At 43.7% G+C, this 19,301-nt stretch overlaps 1 protein-coding gene and 1 long non-coding RNA gene across 2 annotated transcripts in view; one reads left to right on the top strand and one right to left on the bottom strand.

Moving 5' to 3' along the window:
* nfasca (neurofascin homolog (chicken) a) overlaps nt 1-19,301 on the top strand; it is a 173,977-nt gene that overhangs the window by 27,108 nt on the left and 127,568 nt on the right. The gene's annotated exons all lie outside the window — the stretch shown is intronic.
* On the bottom strand, nt 4,246-10,411 carry LOC146669018 (uncharacterized). Its single transcript, XR_014911662.1, has 2 exons — nt 7,632-10,411; nt 4,246-7,109 (listed from the first exon to the last, which is right to left on the bottom strand). It is a non-coding gene; the product is annotated as an uncharacterized LOC146669018 (long non-coding RNA).

The raw sequence follows: 19,301 nt of genomic DNA, 5'->3' as shown, positions 1-19,301 counted from the left end.
GTTTTGAAATATTTCAGAAACAAACATCTAGTCATCTCCAGAGTCACAGACGACCACAGTGAAGTGGAGTGAGTGACTGGGTTGGGCCAGGACAAATGCAGAGATGAGCGTCTTTCTGTCAGAAGCCTCCTTGGTGTTAGTTGCGTCCTGGGTCTTAGGTTCTGCTGTGTGACTTCCACCTATTGGTTAGTCTTGTGAGTGTTCTGAGGGAAGCAGAGACCCTCAGCGGCAACTCACGTAGGTGTTGATCCAGCCTAATACACACTGAGAGCTGATCGAAGGACACAGGTAAATCTTTAGGAGCATGGGGCTTTAAAAGCAAATAAAAGAATGTTAAAATGAATGCTAAAAGAAATGGGCAGCCAGTGAAGTAGAGCTAAAACAGGGGAAATGTGCCAAAAGACAAGCTGCAGCATTTTGCACCATCTGTAGATGAGTAACGTACTGTATGAAGCACTGAATCATATTGTTACACCCCAGCCCAGGGAAAACCGGCGTGCAACGTAAGGAAAATTTAAAAAAAGGAAAATGCCCCCACACTCCCTGCTCTCAAGGAGGACAAACCAAAAAGACAACTGCCCCGGATTTTGCAACAGCCAGTCAGTTTATTAAGTCCCAAAAGGTAGCAGGCGTCAGGGTGAGCATGGCCAAAACAACAAACAAAAACTCCAGAAATGAAATGCAGCTGGCTTACCTACACAGAAAACCCCAAAAGAAAATTACAGGTGTCTTACCTGCCTCCCTAACCAAAAACAGGAGAAAAGGTTTCCAAGGAAAAATGGCTTCTCACCCCTACAGCTACCGAGTAAAAAAACATATTGACAACTATTTACATCTATTTACAACACGGCAAAAGCTTCTAGAATACAAATTCACACGCAGCCACATGCACAGTTCGTTGGGAACAGGAAGTAGGCGGGGGCGTGCCGGTTGAGAAGGGTCCTCATTTATAGCCGGCCTCTCCCAGTCCTCCACCAATGGTCAGCCTCCACCTGTAACTCACATAGCAGCAATAACACAGGACACAAACTATGCCACTCTCTGGTGGGGCAGACAAAAAACACAGTACAAAAAATATCCCTAACACTGAATCATAACACTATATAAAGTGCATTACAGAGGGCACCGAGGGGACGCCAGGAGTAGTCTGTGCTACTGTAGGAAAAGGCGGGGCTTAACCTCTGAGTTCTGATTGGTGGACACAATGGTTGACCCACACACTAAATGAGAATTAGTGATGGCACACACTCTCACAGTGATTGAAACATGGAGAAGTCTGCACAGAAACAGGTTCTTCAGAGGCCAAGCACGTTACCTGACACAATGAGTGTCTGCTTCCCCTCAGGGTGCTTTGTATTATAAAGGTAAAGACCCTACAGTATAATATTAAATAAAACGTAGTCATACACTCTCCATTCACAGTCAGTTTCACAATAAATGTATTTTCACGTACCTAGTTTCTGTTATTGTACATGATTTAAGTCATTTGTAAATTATGTGTTATGTTACTTTTGTGTTACTCCCAAAATCTGTTTACCTGCTCGTCTACTGTTAGGTGGTCATGGATATCCAGAACACGCACACTAAAAGTGACTGATTAGTTAATTCAGGCCACTATAAATAATAGTAATTACCACTAATAAGTCATAGCTGAAGTTGTTGGAGGGTCTGATTGGTTACTTTTTCATTTGAGTTAAATTCATTCACATTCACAATCCATGCTTTCCTTTTTTGGTTTCTGTGGTTGAATCATGCGGGTTGTTCTCGGTGTCGGGTACTTTGGAACCTGTGTAGAATATTTTTATATAAGCTTCAGTACTGTGTGTGGAACTACAGCTGGACCCATGACTTAATCAGAGAATGGACAAAGGAAAAAGAAAGTGTTTACAGCCTACAGTAATAACCCCAACAATCACATGACCCCCTATGAGCGAGTGCTTTGGTGACAGTGGGAAGGAAAAACTCCCTTTCAACAGGAAGAAACCTCCCACAGAACCAGGCTCAGGGAGGGGCGGGGCCATCTGCTGCGACCGGAGGCATGCTAGACAGCTAATAATGAACATGAAAACTAAGAGCAGTTATTAATATAACGTTAGTCAGAACCTCTACATGAATAATGCAGATTATGGCACATGGATGGACAAGCTACTAAAAGTTTGTTGACTATTCAATATTTAGTTCAGTATAGTGCTGCACAGCTCTAAGATCACTCCAGTCCTTACTGCATTTTTCCAATTTCATATTGATACTTCTTTTATAGCCAAGCCTTTTCTTAACGTCCTTAAAAACACTTTCAAATAATCTATTGAATTTTCTTACGGTAATCTATAATTAGGTGTATCGTGGGCCGTTTGCACTGTAAATATTTATCAGTGTAATTAAGTAGGGATGGCAGAAAATTGTAGATTGATCGTGTCACGGGCACAGGAAGGACTAGCGCAGACTGAAATCACAAGAGTAGGTAGTTTGTGATTTGGGCTGGAGAGCACAGGATTGATCTGTGAGACATGGAACACGTTATGAATACGCATGTTGCGTGGTAGCTTTAATCGGACAGACACAGGATTGATCAATGCTTCGATCTCGAATTGACCAATGAAGACAGGTGAGAGTTTCTTGGATTCAGCACGAACGGGCACAAAATGAGTAGAAAGCCAAACCTTCTGTCCAACCGTAAACTCTGGGGCTGGGGTCCGGCGGCAGTCAGCAAGAGCTTTGTTGAGTTCCTTGGTCCGTAGCAGGGCTGCCCGAGTCGCCCGCCAGGCCCGGCGGCACCTGCGGAGATGATGTTGCACAGAAGGAACAGTGTGCTCACCTTCAACAGCGGGGAAAAAGGGTGGTTGATAACCCATGGAGGCCTCGAATGGGGACAGTCCTGTAGCAGATGAGGTAAGACTGTTGTGGGCATACTCAATCCAAGGTAATTGCTCGCTCCAGGTGGTTTGGTTGTGGAAGACTATGCACCGCAGGGTCGCTTCGAGTTGCTGGTTTGTTCTCTCTGCTTGTCCATTGCTGTGGTCCTCTGTCAGAGATGATGTCTGCTGGGATGCCATTGAGCGTGAAGACGTGGGTGGTGAGTAACTGAGCCGTTTCCAAGGTGGACGGAGGGTGACAAAATGAACAGCTTTTGAAAAATGATCAACAATGGTTAGAATAGTGGAATTACCCGAGGAAGGCGGGAGGCCAGTAATGAAATCTAGGGCAATGTGTGACCAAGGTCGGCCAGGCGTGGGCAGAGGTTGAAGCAGTCCAGATGGTGGCCGATTGGGGCGTGAGTCCCGGGCGCACGTGGTCCAGGTGGTGACATACTCTTTAGCATATTTTTCTAACCTAAGCCACCAAAAATAACGTTGAAGAAAGGTGATGGTACGTTGAACCCCTGGGTGGCAGGTGAATCGAGCAGTGTGAGCCCACTGAAGAACCTGGGCACGGACGGAGGTAGGAACGAACAGCCGGCCAGGGGGCCCTGTACCTGGATCGGGGTCCGTGTCTTGAGCCTGTTGAACTAGGGTTTCAATCTCCCAAATGACTGCTCCGACCACACAGGCAGCATGAAGGATGGGCTCAGGGTCAGTGAACTCCTCAATATTGGTGAACAGCCGGGAGAGCGCATCCAGCTTTACATTGCGGGATCCGTGCCTGTAGGTGATAGAGAAATTGAACCGAGAGAAAAAGAGTGCCCACCTAGCTTGCCGTGAGTTGAGGCGCTTGGCCGATCGGATGTATTCCAGATTTTATGGTCAGTCCATACAATGAAAGGGTGTTCAGCGCCCTCCAGCCAGTGCCACCACTCCTCCAGGGCAAGCTTGACTGCCAATAACTCCCAGTCCACGATGTCGTAATTGCGTTCTGCGGATGAGAAGTAACGTGAAAAGAAAGCGCAAGTGTTAAGTTTACCTTCAAACATTTGGGAAAGAACTGCCCCAGCCCTGGTGTCAGAATATCATCCAGATAAACAAAGGCACATCGATTAATGAGATCTCTTAGCACATCATTAACGAGAGCTTGGAATACTGCTGGGGCATTGGTCAATCCGAAGGGCATCACCAAATATTCAAAATGCCCAAGGGGTGTGTTGAACGCCGTCTTCCATTCGTCTCTCTCACGAATTCTCACCAAGTGGTAGGCATTACGGAGATCGAGCTTGCTAAACACGGTGGCCCCCTGAAGCAGTTCAAAGGCCAAATTCAGAAGCGGTAGGAGGAAATCTATGCATGGCCGGAGAGTCTTGTGTCATGATTCGAGTTTTGAGGAGAAGACAAACGACTGCATGGTCTCAGTAGATGTCAGAATGGTGATTTTTATTATACATATGTACATATGGGGAAGATGAGCATCACAAGCCTTTTAGAGCCGATCTCCCCCGAACAAGCATCTCACAAGGCTTTTATTACAAAGATGACGTCAAGTCACATGATAAGTATCAGTCATTTCTCAGAACTCAGGAAGTTCCCCTCACTCCACAAGTTCTCCTTATAAGGCCTCCAGATGTTTCCACTCAGCCCAGCACTCAGAGAAAACCAGTGTGTGTGGTGTGTATATCTATTCGTGTCTATTGTGAAAGTATATCTATCAGAAAACTGTCCTCAGACGACCCTCCTATTCTTACTAAGTGTGTGTGTACACATTCATGTGTTATATAAGAGCGTGCATGTACTTTGGCCTGTGTACGTGCAGAACTGAACATAGAACTAAGGCAGGGTCCAGCAGGACCCACAGGCTTCTGAGTGGTTACAGAACTGTGAAACAGCTTTAAGCAAATAACATGAATAGTACAGAACAACAATAGACTGATTAAAGTACTGATAATCTGTGTAGATTAATGTTAACATAGATGTGGTTCAAAGATTATTCTGTCAACTGGTTCAACAATGGTAAATGATTAATGATTGATACTTCTGATTATAACTGTGATCATAAGAATACAAAATAAAATATCTCCTGGTCACATTCCTCCTCTTTGGGCTGGCTTGCCAGCCCAACTCACACCAGGATTTATTTCCAAACCAAACAAACACGTTATGACACTTATCAACCCCAACACCTCCGTTGTTTTCCAATTTTCCCACAACCCAGCTGTTCTTTTAGCTCCAGACTCGAGTTTCAGCCTGTCACGCTTCAGGCCCCTTTACCACCTCCTCTTGGAGTGAAGAAACGCCCTCAGATTCTTCTTTCTTCGACTTCCGGGGTTAGACCACCCTTCAGTCGTTACACAGATCTGGGGATTATTCTGCCGCACTTTCAAACAAAGATCTGTGTGTTTGTTGTCCGTTGTCACCGCCGTGTCCCCCTTTTTTGCCAAAAGCCTCTCGAACCTCGTTGGTCTCTGGTGTTCCTAGTTTTCGCCAACCCCTTCCTGGTTATCGCTGTGGTTATGGGATCCATCTTCTCAAGGAGCCCCAAGGCCATGACACTTGACCCCAGTTGCTGTGAAGGGTCCCCATATCTCCGTGTCCCCGTCTGGTGTCTGTTCCCTTCTCCGCAAGAGACAGAAAGCCAACATCTCTCCTGCGCTGGCTCTCCTAACCTAATGTTGTTGACTTTGTTTATTCCAATCCTATGCCATGCTTATGTGTGTAAGCGTGCATGCACTTAACCCGCTTTTGACCTTCACAGACTAAGTGCCAGCTCCTTATAAGCACATTTGCAATGTGTGTATAAAAATGAACAACAGACCTCAAACAAATTGGGCATTCTTAATTCTAACTTGAGTGTAGTACTCAGTTTCTGATCATCTAATTATGCTTCTCACTCGTTCCCTAAATTGTCTAGAAACCTTTAATTTTGCCATACCTAAATTATTAAAACACAGACCAAATGATAGACCCCCTATATAGCTTTTACCTTTATGAGCACACTTCAATAATGAGCAACAACCTGCAATCTGTACCAAAAATCTTCATGGTCACACCTGCAATTAAAGATCAAATGCACTTTATACCTGTTTTAGTTCTTCCTTATATAGAACCTCCTCAGTTTCAGGTTAGTTGCGATTAGTCTCAATTAATCGTTCTAGTTGTATTTTGCAATTCAGCTAAAAAGCAAACCTGTTAAAGCAAACAGCTTATTTACAACCACCTGCAAATCATAAGAGTAATAAAAGATTCAGCACAACAGACAAGTATCATGTTCCGGTTTCTTCAATCATTAAATCACTATTATTGCCGCAATTTGTTTTATTCATCCTTTGGGCAATGTTACTCCAAGAGAGAGAGAGAGAGAAAGAGAGAGAGAGAAAGAGAGAGAGAGAGCCCCTAATGGCCAGTTAGTGGGCTCTAGGTTAAACTGTCCCCAAATTAGTTATTTGTTATTATTACTTATTTTCCTGTCACTTGTCTGTTTTCTACTGCACCCTTCTCACCAAAGCAAAGCAAACATTAGCAGCACATTGACCGCAGTCAGGCATCCACATCCCATAGGTGCTATAAAAACATTTCCTGTAAAAGAATCACAGTTTTCAAGACAGGGTGTGTCTCCCCCAACACTCTCACCAGAATACAGTGTAATAGCATCACCAACTCCTAACCCATAAACACCGTTTCTTCACACATCCGCCCAGAAATCCTGTAATAGAAAAACATTAAAAACTGTAACCCTGTAGGGAAGAAAATGTAAATGGTAACGCTGCGCAGTTACCTCTGTAAACAATACAAGACACAAAAATGGCATTTACAGGTTCACTCATCCTCGAATATTTTGTCATCCTTCTACTCCTGTAAAAAGAAACACACATAAATTCATCCACCCTTTTATCCTATCTAGGTGGAGGTGGTTAACCTTGAGTCATGGTCAAGTCTTGTCATCTTTTACCAGTCAGTCCGTTTGTTTTTATTTCCAGTCTTTCATCCATTCATCCATTTCTTTCTTTCTTTGCTGATAGTGAAACCTGTCGTCGCATTTAGTTTCCACACTCAGCAAAATGACGTCATCTCAAAAAGAAAACAAGAACTTGAATTTGGATTACCTCGCTGAATCCTTTTTTAGACAGGGACTCTCGTTTCTAATTGTCCCCACAAGTGTTTCCTCCAGAACCCATTTCAATGTGGAGAAACTCACTTACAACAATTTTCTCGCCGACGTGTAATGCTTGTAATTTCCGATGTGCAGATCTGCTTAAAGAAAAGATTCACAAACAAAAATCAGTGCACTGTCCAAAATATAAAACAAAATAAAATGAAAGATAACAAAAACAAAAATACCAACGCCCGGGTCTTAGGACTTGTCACTGAATATTCCTCCCATCAATAAAAATACCCACCTAAACCTACACAGAGTCAAATCAACAGCACCTCAACCTTTTCATATTCATAAACCTATATGTTTTGCGTTCGTGAAACAAAATAGAACCGTTTCCATATTAAATAATTTGAGCTCTTGAAATGTTTTAATTCTCTTAATTCTGCCAGTTTATTTCAACACTCATTCCATAACTTTTATTCAACTGCTACTTGGTCACTCAAATTTTACCTGTTCAAATTGCCTAGAGTTCAACAAAGTCTAGATCCCCGTTATCATGAAACTTGAACGGGGGTACGATGATTTACTTACAGTAATTTAGAATCATCACTCAACCTAGCTCTACTACTGGCACTGCGTGACTTTTCTCACACTGGAAACCAGAACTTTAATACCTCAGGCAATCGTGTTCAAGGGCTGCCCCCCCTTTCTCTTCTTCTTTGTCCGTGTGTTCCTCCTTTTATTAAATCTCCATCACAATGATGTGGCGCTCTGAAATAAGACTCACACTGTTAATTCATCGTTTTCACTCTGCACCACTGCTCAGGCTGTTTTCTTTTCTTTTTAGTGTACAGTAAACAATTAAGTCGAGGCCTTAAGCCCCAGATATCTCGCACAGGCATCGTTTTCATAACCAAACCGCTCCGGACTCTGCTCCCCAGACCACACAAATGCCCTCTGGGCTTATTATTATAGCAAATTCTGTATTTGACTTTGTCGTGTGCAGCATTGAGCCTTTGTCAGTAAAGCATTCTTCATTGCAGCAGCTGGAGCATTGTGTGTCACTTCTTAGTGAATTAAATCGACATTTTGATTTTGGTGCATGGGTGTGTATCAGTTTTCACTCACTCAACGAGTGCATAAGTGTTCATGTGTGTGTTTCTCTTCATTCTAAGTCGGCGCATGTAAAAGTGTGTGTTTGTGTGTTGGTGTATGTTTGTGTTCATCACCTTCCTGTTCTGTAGTTTAGGTAAACCAGCGGCCTGAAGCATGCCCTGGGGTCCTGCCCTCCTCTTTGGGTCTGTTTTCATCCGTTGTTGCAGCTGCCTACATCTTCTCCTTGTAACTTGACCCTTTTGCTTCTGTAGCTCTTTCAGGGTTTACTCCTGCTGTTGGAGCTTTGCGTCAAGTCTGACGACCTCCTGCTCCAGCAAGCTTCCGCCTGATTACAAGTCCTGTACGTGAAACTCCAAGTCTGACTGATGAGTTCAATTACCAGCCAGCTCCTCCGGAGCCATGCTCAGTTTCTGCTCTGATGCCTTGAGCTCTTACTGAGGGCAAAAACCTCAGAGTCTTTTCCTTCCACGTCAGATTGGAGTCTGTTTATGTTGTCCTTACTTTGCTCCACGGCCTTCTGCAGCTCTGCTGTTCGGCTCTTCTCAGAGGTCAGCATTCTTTTGCTCACCCTCCCTTTTCCTCCGGGCTTAATGCGCGTCTCGTCACAGCTCTGTCAGCTGACGCAGTCTGGGAACTTCCCCCGTGTAGTGAAACGGGCTTTAGGTTTAGTGCTCTCCGTCTCTGCTGCATGAGATCGCTTTTTTGCAGCACTGTTGACATCCTCAAGTTGTTGTTGTGAGTCCAGCTGCTGTGGCCTTCAGGGGTCAAAGGGTCAAAGATGGTCACGGAGAGGGCAACGATGGTAGAGGGGAGGGTAGGAGTCCAGGTCAGCTTCGGCTTTCAGAAAAAACAAAAACAAAACAAAACAGGCGAACAGGAAAATGATGTTGTGCTGGCTGTGCTGTGTTGGCTGTGTTATCCCGAGAGGGGAGAAACAACGAGGTCTCCTTTCCCCCCTTTTTTGTTTTTTCTCACCATATAATCAACTCATAACCCCTCAAGTTGACAGGACAACACAGGCACGTGTTAAAATTCTTAAGATCCTGTTTAGAAACCTAAAAAGGAATTTTCTACCATTCAGTAGTCCTTTGTCTTAAACAATCAACAAAAACATATCCCAATTTAACCACTAAATTTGTCGTATCCTCACTTAATCATCAGACCAGTGCCTTTGTCTTTTGACGTTAAGTTGTTGTCTTGCAACCCAGAGAGTTTATTTGTCAGTCATGTATAAACTATATCATTTAAAAACAGGTGTATGTTAAGTGTCGCTACTTTAACCTTGCATGTACGTGCACATGTATGTAAGCTGTTTCTTCATTGCATGTATGGGTGCGTCTGTATATAGAATAGAATAGAATAGAATTCCACTTTATTGTCATTGCACATGCACAGGTACAGGGCAACGAAATGCAGTGTATGGGTTAATTTAACTTTTTCTCAAATGAGGCATTTCTCTAACACGCACATGTGTCTGTTCCTCACACTTCTCATACCTTTCTCTGGTTGTGTGTGGTTTTATTTGTTTCAGTCATTTACCAGGAACATCTTTTCCTTTTCTCCATGTCTTCCGCCAGAGGTTAACACTGGTGAGATCCAGGGACACAGCACCCAGAGCAGTTCAGCGAGAAAAACCTGCCTAAAACTACATTCTCTCTTTTTTTTTTTTTTTTTTAGATGTCAGAATAGTGATTTTTATTATACATATGTACATATGGGGAAGATGAGCATCACAAGCCTTTTAGAGCCGATCTCCCCTGAACAAGCATCTCACAAGGCTTTTATTACAAAGATGACGTCAAGTCACATGATAAGTATCAGTCAGTTCTCAGAACTCAGGAAGTTCCCCTCACTCCACAAGTTCTCCTTATAAGGCCTCCAGATGTTTCCACTCAGCCCAGCACTCAGAGAAAACCAGTGTGTGTGGTGTGTATATCTATTCGTGTCTATTGTGAAAGTATATCTATCAGAAAACTGTCCTCAGACGACCCTCCTATTCTTACTAAGTGTGTGTGTACACATTCATGTGTTATATAAGAGCGTGCATGTACTTTGGCCTGTGTACGTGCAGAACTGAACATAGAACTAAGGCAGGGTCCAGCAGGACCCACAGGCTTCTGAGTGGTTACAGAACTGTGAAACAGCTTTAAGCAAATAACATGAATAGTACAGAACAACAATAGACTGATTAAAGTACTGATAATCTGTGTAGATTAATGTTAACATAGATGTGGTTCAAAGATTATTCTGTCAACTGGTTCAACAATGGTAAATGATTAATGATTGATACTTCTGATTATAACTGTGATCATAAGAATACAAAATAAAATATCTCCTGGTCACACTTGTCTTTTTTTTCGACAAAAAAGACACCTGCCCCCACAGGGGATGACGACGGGCGGATAATGCCTGCAGCCAGAGAGTCAATGATATATTTTTCCATGGCCTCCCTCTCAGGCTGGGTGAGGCTATAGAGACGAGCAGAGGGCAAGGGAGCCCCTGGGAGGAGGTCAATGGGGCAATCGTAGGGCCGGTGAGGTGGGACACAGTGCTTTATTTTTACTGAACAATGCTGCTAGATCATGATAGATACTGGGCACCGATGACAGATCCGTGGACAGAGAGGGCTCCCCTGGGGAGGAGGAAGGCACAGGTGGAGTGGCAGCCCGAAGGCAGTTCACATGGCATTCAGTGCTCCATCCCGTAATCTGCTTCTTTTGCCAATCAATGTGTGGGTTGTGTTGCATTAGCCATGGGTAGCCTAACACGAGGGGGGTGACAGGAGCCTTGAAAACACAAAAGCTAATGTTCTCTGTGTGATTGCCGGAGAGGGTGAGGGCGATAGGTAAGGTGACAAGAGTTATGTCTGGCAAACGTTGACCGGATAAGGCTGACACCCGGAGAGGATGTGGCAGAGGCTTGGTGTGAATGTGGAGCTTAGCAACTAGTGAGGGATCACTAAAGTTTTGTTGAATCTACCAGAGCGGAGTGAGAATATGACTCAGTCCGAAAAGTGAGTCTAGCGGCCAGCAACAAACGTGGAAGAGGGTGTTTGCCAGACAGGTCGCCCACCAGTACCCTCTCAATAACTGGTGGGCGTGCCCTTTTGCCAGCGCGGGACAGGCGGAGATAAAATGACCTTTACGGCCACAATATAAACACTCACCCACCGCAAAGCGGCGCTGTTGCTCCGCAGGCGACAGCCGCGAGTGACCTAGCTGCATTGGCTGCTCCCCCTCCTCCTCTCTGACACTCCGGGCTTCCCGTGACTCAGGCTGGTCCTCCCTCGATGCTGGAAGTTCCTGAAACAAAGATGCTGCGGGAGGCGGGCTTTCCGGCAGTGGAATATGTTGGGCGAGAGCCTGGGTTAGCACTGCCACTTCTCTGCCGAGTCGAATTAACATCTGTTCGTGACGTTGCAATATTTCCTCCAGAGAGAGGGCGGTTGCCGCAGCCGGAGTCCAGTTTGTGGCTGGATTATTCTGTCACGGGCACAGGAAGGACTCGCGCAGACTGAAATCACAAGAGTAGGTAGTTTATTTTCCACAGTCACCAAGTGCAATATCTATAAGTGCAGGGAAACGGGACCAGGGGGTTCCAAGGGTCACGAGGGCAGTTTTAGGGAAAACACCAACACAGATACTCCTCCCAGGGATTCTTTGCCCAGCTCGCACCACACCGACTCACCCAACTCTCAACCAAGCAGGGGTGGAAAGTCCTCAGGCAGGCGGGTAGAATCTAACACAGAGACAGGAGAATTGACATGAGAATAGCTCACAGGGTTTTTTTTTATGACTCAAACTTTATTAGATTTTAATATACACAAAAAAACAAAAAAACAAAAAAACAAAACAAAAAAGCAAAAAAAACAAAACCCCAGACCCCCCCCCCCAAAAAAACCCCACCCAAAAATAGCAGAATGGACATTCCCAGTAACAACAACAGAACAAATTGAGCTTCAATGCATATTTCCATCCCAAAAAAAAAAAAAGGTGATGCCAACATTTCACATAGACCAGATTACAGCTATCCTATTTAGTCCGAACTTAACTACTTTAGCCGGATACGTCACTGACCTGTATGTAAAAAGTAATTAGCCCACTTATCATTATAGTCGTCCAATCTATTTAGCAGTCTATATGATCTTTCGTAAGCTGCCACTTGTCCCAAAGAGATATACCACTGAGAGAAGGTAGGAGTCGATGAGGCCTTCCACTCTTTCACCAGCAGCTTCCTCCCCAGCATAGTCTCTCCCTATACTGACACCTGGAAAATTGGGCTCTCTACGAATAGCCACTGCCAACGGCTCAAAGGCCAGAGCAAAAAGAAGTGGAGAGAGGGGATCCCCCTGCCTGGTTCCTCTACCTAGTTCAAAAGAAGGCCCTATTATTCCATTTGTGAGTACTGATGCCTTGGGGTGTACATATATAAGCTGAATCCAATTAATAAAGCTTTTGGTAAAACCAAAACACTCTAAAGTAGCGAATAAATACCTCCACTCAACTCTGTCGAATGCCTTTTCGGCATCCAGCGAAATCGCAGCTATGGGTAGCTCACGGGTTTTTACTCGAAGAGGCTAGAGAATCGACGGAGCACTTACAAAAGTTACACAATAATCCAGCGATGAGGCACCCCCAGCCACCGCCTTAAGTACAGAGCTAGAGTGAGCGCTGATCACAGGAGATTGCTTGCAGGTGCGGGAGCCAGGGGCGGGAGTCCACAGTGAACTCCGCCCCGGTGGTGCGCAGAGCGCGAGAGGGAAGAGAGGAGGGACAATAGAGGCAAAAACACTTGTAGCCAGACTGGGCTAGCCGGGAAGGCACAGGGCGATGACAGATCGCACTCTCATCCTCAGGAAGTCCCATGTGAACAACTATGAACATGCTTCCTTGGGTGTTGAGAAAAGGTCTCAGTCACTGTTCTGCTTCGTACTGTCTCAGCTATGAGCCTAGTCTTGAGTACAGTGGCTACTGTAACATCTTGGCCTTGGCTGAGATACAGCCATGCAGTACATGCCTGAATTCTTCTCAGATGTGTAGACAAGTTAATCAGTTTCAGTGCTCATGCTCCTGTGGGTCTGTGTGGCATTTGAAGTCAACAGAGGGTAAAAAGTGAATGTCACGGTCAGCATTACAGGGGAGAGGAAATTAAACCATACGATGTAACCTTCAACACACACACACACACACACACACACACACACACACACACACACACACACACACACACACACACACACACACACACACACACACACACACAGAGCTATGTTCTGTGCTGTGTATTACTAACATACAGGAAACAGGAGATGGCATATTGTCTACCAACTGGGGGACTTGTGGATCATCCCTGGCACCCACTACTGAAGTGTCTTTGAGCAAGATACTGAACCACAGATTGGCCCCAGTCCATCCATCAGAGTGAGTGGCAGTGATTGCAGTCAAAACAGAGTAAAGCACTGAATGTGAATGTGTGATTGTGTGTTATAGAGTGCTTTGTGTGCTCAGTAAAGCATCGTTGACCAACAGTAAAGTGAACCATTGTTCTGACCGTGGTTCACTCAGTTCAATTCAGTTTTATGTATAAATCACCAAATCACAACAACAGGTGTTGCGTGGTGCTTTATATTTTAAGGTTAGGACTAGGGATGGGTATCGTTTAGGTTTTATCCGATACCAGTACCAAACCGGTACTTTTGAAACGGTGCCGGTGCTTAAACGGTGCTCGAACCGGTGCTTAAAGAATGGAGAACACAAAATTGGTCCAAAAACCTCTCATGTTCAGCTGTTTTTTGTAAAAAGATAACAATGTTAGCCTTTTCTGCAGCTATGGGGCATATATGGTATCACTCTTGGCTGGAAGCAGTGCTTAAACAATGGAAAAAACACCAACTTTGTCCAAAAACCTCTCATGTTTAACTGTTTCCCACTTTTTCTTTGGTCATTTTAGCCTTTTTAGCCAGGGTGAAGGGAGTATCTGCCATCAAACAAGAAGACAGCCGCATGTAGCTATGATGATGTTTGCTAGTTCACCTTACTGCATTAATGTAATAACGTGGTTAGCCTACTCAACGTAAATTACACACGAACAACATGAAGCTACTCACGCAGAGAAGAACGGCTGCTGCTGCATCATCATCCTCATCATTTCTGCTACACTGGCAGGGCTAGGGGCCAGGACTCTCCTCTTCGGGTTTTTGGGGATGTTGCTAACTCCGGGTCCGATAACTGGCAACCCACCCACAGTAGATGTGCTCGGTGTGAGATCTCGCAGCAAGCTATCAAATACGGCGCATTTCTGGGCTTTTAAAAAAACGCTATGCGTCGCCAGGTGTTTCATCAGATTCGAGGTGTTACCTCCTTTGACAGTATCACAGTATCAGCTTAAAGCACTTGTTGCTGCTGAGTTTGCATCTTTTGCTGTGAAGTACAGCCAGACTTTGATCACTTCGCCTTGGGCATTTTTAATCTGTAGCTCAAGAGTTTCAGTATTATTATTTTTGCTCTTTTCATTCTTGATATATATTTTTCTATTACTCTATTTTTAAACATGTTTTTAAACAAGGAAAATGAACTCCACCTTTTTAAATCACTGTCATAACTATTCCACAGGTTAACTCCTCTAACAGAAACACATCTCTGCTTTATATTTGTCCTTATCTTGTTTTTTTTTTTTTTAAAGAAATCTGTTCCCCTTAAGTCATATTGACTCCCTCTGACTTTGAACAGCTTCTGAGTACTGGGGCAAAGCAAGTTATTTTGTGCTTTATACATTATCTGTGCCATTTTATATTCAACTAAATCATAAAATTTCAGGGTATTCAGATTAATAAACAAAATGTTAGTTGGTTCTATATAGTTTGATTGGTTTATAATTCTTATAGCTTTTTTTTGTAACTTGAAAATATGAAGAGTGTTCGTTTTATATGCATTACCCCATATCTCCAGACAGTAAGTCATATATGGAAGCAACAGAGTACAATAAAGTGTGTATAATGATTTTTTGTTCAGGACATGCTTTGTTTTATAGAGAATAGCAATGGTTTTTGACATTTTTGTTTTCACGTGGTTTATATGAGACTTCCAACTCAGCTTATCATCAATTATCACTCCAAGAAATTTATTTTCATTCACTCTCAATTTCAATTCCATTAACCCTGATTTTAGATACATTTTTCATTTGTCTAGTGCCAAAAATAATCAATTTTGTTTTCTTTATATTTAACGATAACTTATTTACATCAAACCAGTTTTTTAATATATTTAACTCCTTTTCCGCTGTAGTCAGAAGCTGTTCTAAGTTTTTACCTGAGCAGTACAGAGTGGTGTCATCAGCAAACAATACACATTTTAACAGTTTGGGAACACTACATATACCATTTATATGACACGTGTAATAGGATATTATGGTCGACAGTATGGAACGCTGCACTGAGGCCCAGCAGGACGAGCACAGAGATGAGTCCACTGTCAGAGGGCTGTAAGGAACAACAAACATGTACGTGTGATAAATATGCAAATAACATAAAAACGCAGATACTTTTTCAGAGTTGTACAACACAAATACAAGGAGAATTTCCATGTGTTCAAGAACAGCACAAACAAAGAATGAACTTGTGATATGCTTGATTTTGTTCTTTACAATAATGCAGCTGCATGTGTGGAATCTGAGCGTACCCATGCAGTAGGCACATGTTATCAAGCACCTTGTGTTTAAATTGTGGTTAACGTTTTGGTCGTTTGAAGAAATTAAAGTGGTACTAAAGGACAGACAAGTCTGCAGAAATACAACTCAAGCCGAGACAAATCCATATGTACCTTTGCACATTCATGTGTAAACCTGTGTAAGACACAGATGCTTAACATGGCCTCTGAGCTGCAGATGGTCAGTCAGGTCGTTTTCCCTGTGTTTGCGTTGTCTCAGCATGTCATTAGACATGCAGGAACGTCCTACATATGTGTGTGTGTGTGTGAGAGACTCCTAAGGCTACTGCTGACCAGCTGCTACCAGAAACTATTGTCTCAAACGACCGGACCTCATATGGCTGTGTGTGTTTGAACATGATGAAGACATTTTAAACGTTGTTGTACTCATACTGTACACAAACGTGGCTTCTTCACATGCGTGAGTGGAAGCTAACCAGCACCAGAATCAGTGCACCTCTGTGCACGTCTGTGTGTTTAAAGAGGCAAGTGGGGCGAAGGCTTAAAGGCTGAATGAGTAATCCCTGCCTCTGCTTGGCCCTCCTGGCCCCACCAACCCATTAACTGAGAAAAACAAAACGACTGCACCTCCTGTTGCTGGAGACAAAGACGTTTGGCACTGAAGTGTGTGTGTTTAAGAGGGAGGGGGCAGCCTCTGCTTTTCTTAAGGAGGTGGTGAGGAGCATTGGAGTGTTAACAATAGGGTTGCTGTGTGGCAGCCTTTATTTGACTTGACAATCAGTGAAGACGTGTTTAAGACAAACAGCACTGATGCCATGGCCTGCTGTCACTTTGTCTGGGCTGCTGTGTACGCCCCCTGCCCCCTCACCTTTCCTTTCTCTGGACTATCATGACTTTCTGTTAACTGCCAACACTCATATTTGTCACCTTTTCTGTTTGCTGCTGCTGGGATCTACTGAAAACGCACAAGAATACAAAAAAACTAAACATGTTAAAGCAATGAAAGAGTCGTGTGGCAAGCAGAGAACGGACCCAGATGCAGGACTTGGCACACAGGATGAAATTCCAAACCAAACATTATTACTTGGCTACAGACAAATATAATAAAGCTGTTGTTAATATTGTATGCTAGATGGGTTGTGTGTCATAAATCACTCAGAGCTTAGAACTAGTTTACCTTTAAGTCTGAGGCTCCACAAATGTTGATCAGAAATCAGAATACTTTATTAATGCCGAAGGAAATTAGGGGAACAAAGAGGGAAGCATTTCTCAGTTACATAGTATTAGTATAGTATTTATTTTATTGTCATTGTCAAGAACAATGAAATTGCGTTTGGGGCTTCCATACAACCCAAAAAAAGAAGAAAATAATAAATACCCCTTAAAACCCAAGTGTACATATTTAACCCAGTGTGACTCCAATGCAATAAGACAATCCTTAGCAATAATGTTCGTAGAAATTCAGACAAAGACCTGAGAAACATGACAAAATACAACAATGCAACCCATTCAATATTATTGTACTGTGAGATATGATATCAGATATGATAGTTATCTATTTAAGAAAGAGGGGGGGGGGGGGGCAGGAACAGATAGAATAAACTGTAGAAAACTAAACAGGAGAAAGAACAATTTAACATAAACCAGTGACTCCAGGGCCTGATCAACCCTGCCAGGGCCTCCTTGGATCAGGGTGTCTAGTGATAATGGCCGAAACACCCGATGAATCCAAGGTCCACTACTGACGATGTGGCCCAAATTTTAATCATTTAGAGCAGATCTCTAATCCCCAAACCTAACCAAGAAAAACGGCAGATCAGCCCGGGTAAAAGAACGAAAGTTGAGGCACACAACGATGTGTGCTGCTGGTAACGTTTCTGGGTTTCCTCATAACAGCCGTCCCTAAAGAGTCTCTCCATTTAAAGCAATGCATTATCAGGGACTGTAACATCTGGTCCTTTTACTGAATCACAGGTAAAGAAAGAAAACATGAACAACATGTAGAAATGCTGCTGCTGTAAGACGGATGCAGAAAGCTGTCCTCTTGTCCGACCACTCAAAATGTTAAATTCTTTCTTGGTGTCCTGTCTCGACTGATAAGAAAGGCCAGGCTCTGTGTAGCCTTGCACACAGACGCTGCTTTCCAGCATCCTGGCATAGAAGGAGAAGGGTGGCGCCTCTGTAGTTGGAGCGCACTGTCACAAACTGCCTCAAAGTAGGTGACCAGAAGGGAGTTCACACAAGAAGTTTACTTAAGTATAAAATGATTTGTATATTTAATTTAAAATAATGTACAAACATTAAATATTTTATATTTAAGTTTGTTTTAATATATAAATTAATTTTCTTGTATATAACATAATATTTTTACATTTAAAATAAACATAGCCGAACCAAGATGTAAAGATCACCAGTAGGCTGATATCAGGCTGATATCAGGTAGAGTGGAAGAGACAGAGCGGTTCACCTGTGCCAGCTTTTATAGCCTGGAGGACACAGCTGACCTGCATCAGCTGCCGATCCTCCCATACCAGCCAAACAGCAGGCCTGCCAGAGCCCCAGACAGCCCAGAGCTTTCAGGAACTCAAACCCCATCCACCCCAGGGGCCCTGCCACCAAGGACTTGGTTAGCTACTTGGTGACCCCCCCCGGTAATGAATGAGTCACCCCCCTTGTCCCTAGTTCTCCCTAGACTCTGCTTTCTCTATGGAAGGCATGTCAGTGACAATAAGGCGGTCATCATGTACTTCCACCACCCGACAGTATCCTCAGTTAGTCAGCAACACTACACCTGGAGTGGACAATGACAGAGCACTCCTTTCCCCTCCTGAGTCACCTGATGGGTTGCCAGACTTACTTTGAGGCAGTCTGAAAGTCTTTTTCCACGGCCTAAATCAACTTCTCCCACATCTCAGAAGTCCCACAGGCTAACCAAGTCTGATAGGACTCACTCATCGGCCTGATGGCTCCCTTCAACTCTGGTGCCCACCAGCTGGTTCAAGCAATACCACAACAGGAACCAACCACCTTGCGGCCATAGCTCAGTGCAGCAGCCTCAGCAATGGAGGCGCTGGTCCATTTGGACTCAATGACCCCAGTCTCCCTTGGAATGCAGTCGAAGCGCTGCCGGAGGTGAGAGCTGAAGCTCTCACGGACCTGGGCCGTGTTCCCAGCACACCCTTACTGTATGTGTAGGTGAGCTGTCTGCTTTTTTTCTTTCAGATGAAAATGTCTCTGCGTTGTTTAAGCATTGAAAACATTACTTTGTTTGCCATTGTTATGTTGTTTCCTGACCTCTGTTGCTCATGAGGCTCGTTTGATTGTTGGGGTTTGTCTTTGACTTTTAATATAAAACACCTCGAGGTGACTACTGCTGTGATCAAAATAAAATTGGATTGTATTGATAATTCCTGTGCTGCAATGCTAGAAGAGACACATTAACCATTTCAGTGTAATTCATTTCAGCAGGACACACTTGTATCTGGTTATTATATGAAGAAAAGAGCTCATTGAAGAGGCCTGATGTTACTAAAACAGAATGCAATGACTCTTATCTGTTATTCA

The sequence above is a fragment of the Rhamphochromis longiceps genome, linkage group LG5 (genome assembly GCF_057381845.1).
Source record: "Rhamphochromis longiceps isolate RC_006_pf linkage group LG5, R_longiceps_female_GT1.1, whole genome shotgun sequence".
Lineage (NCBI taxonomy): Eukaryota > Metazoa > Chordata > Actinopteri > Cichliformes > Cichlidae > Rhamphochromis > Rhamphochromis longiceps.
Note: the sequence above shows the minus strand (reverse complement) of the source record. Positions and strands in the feature narration are given on the sequence as shown.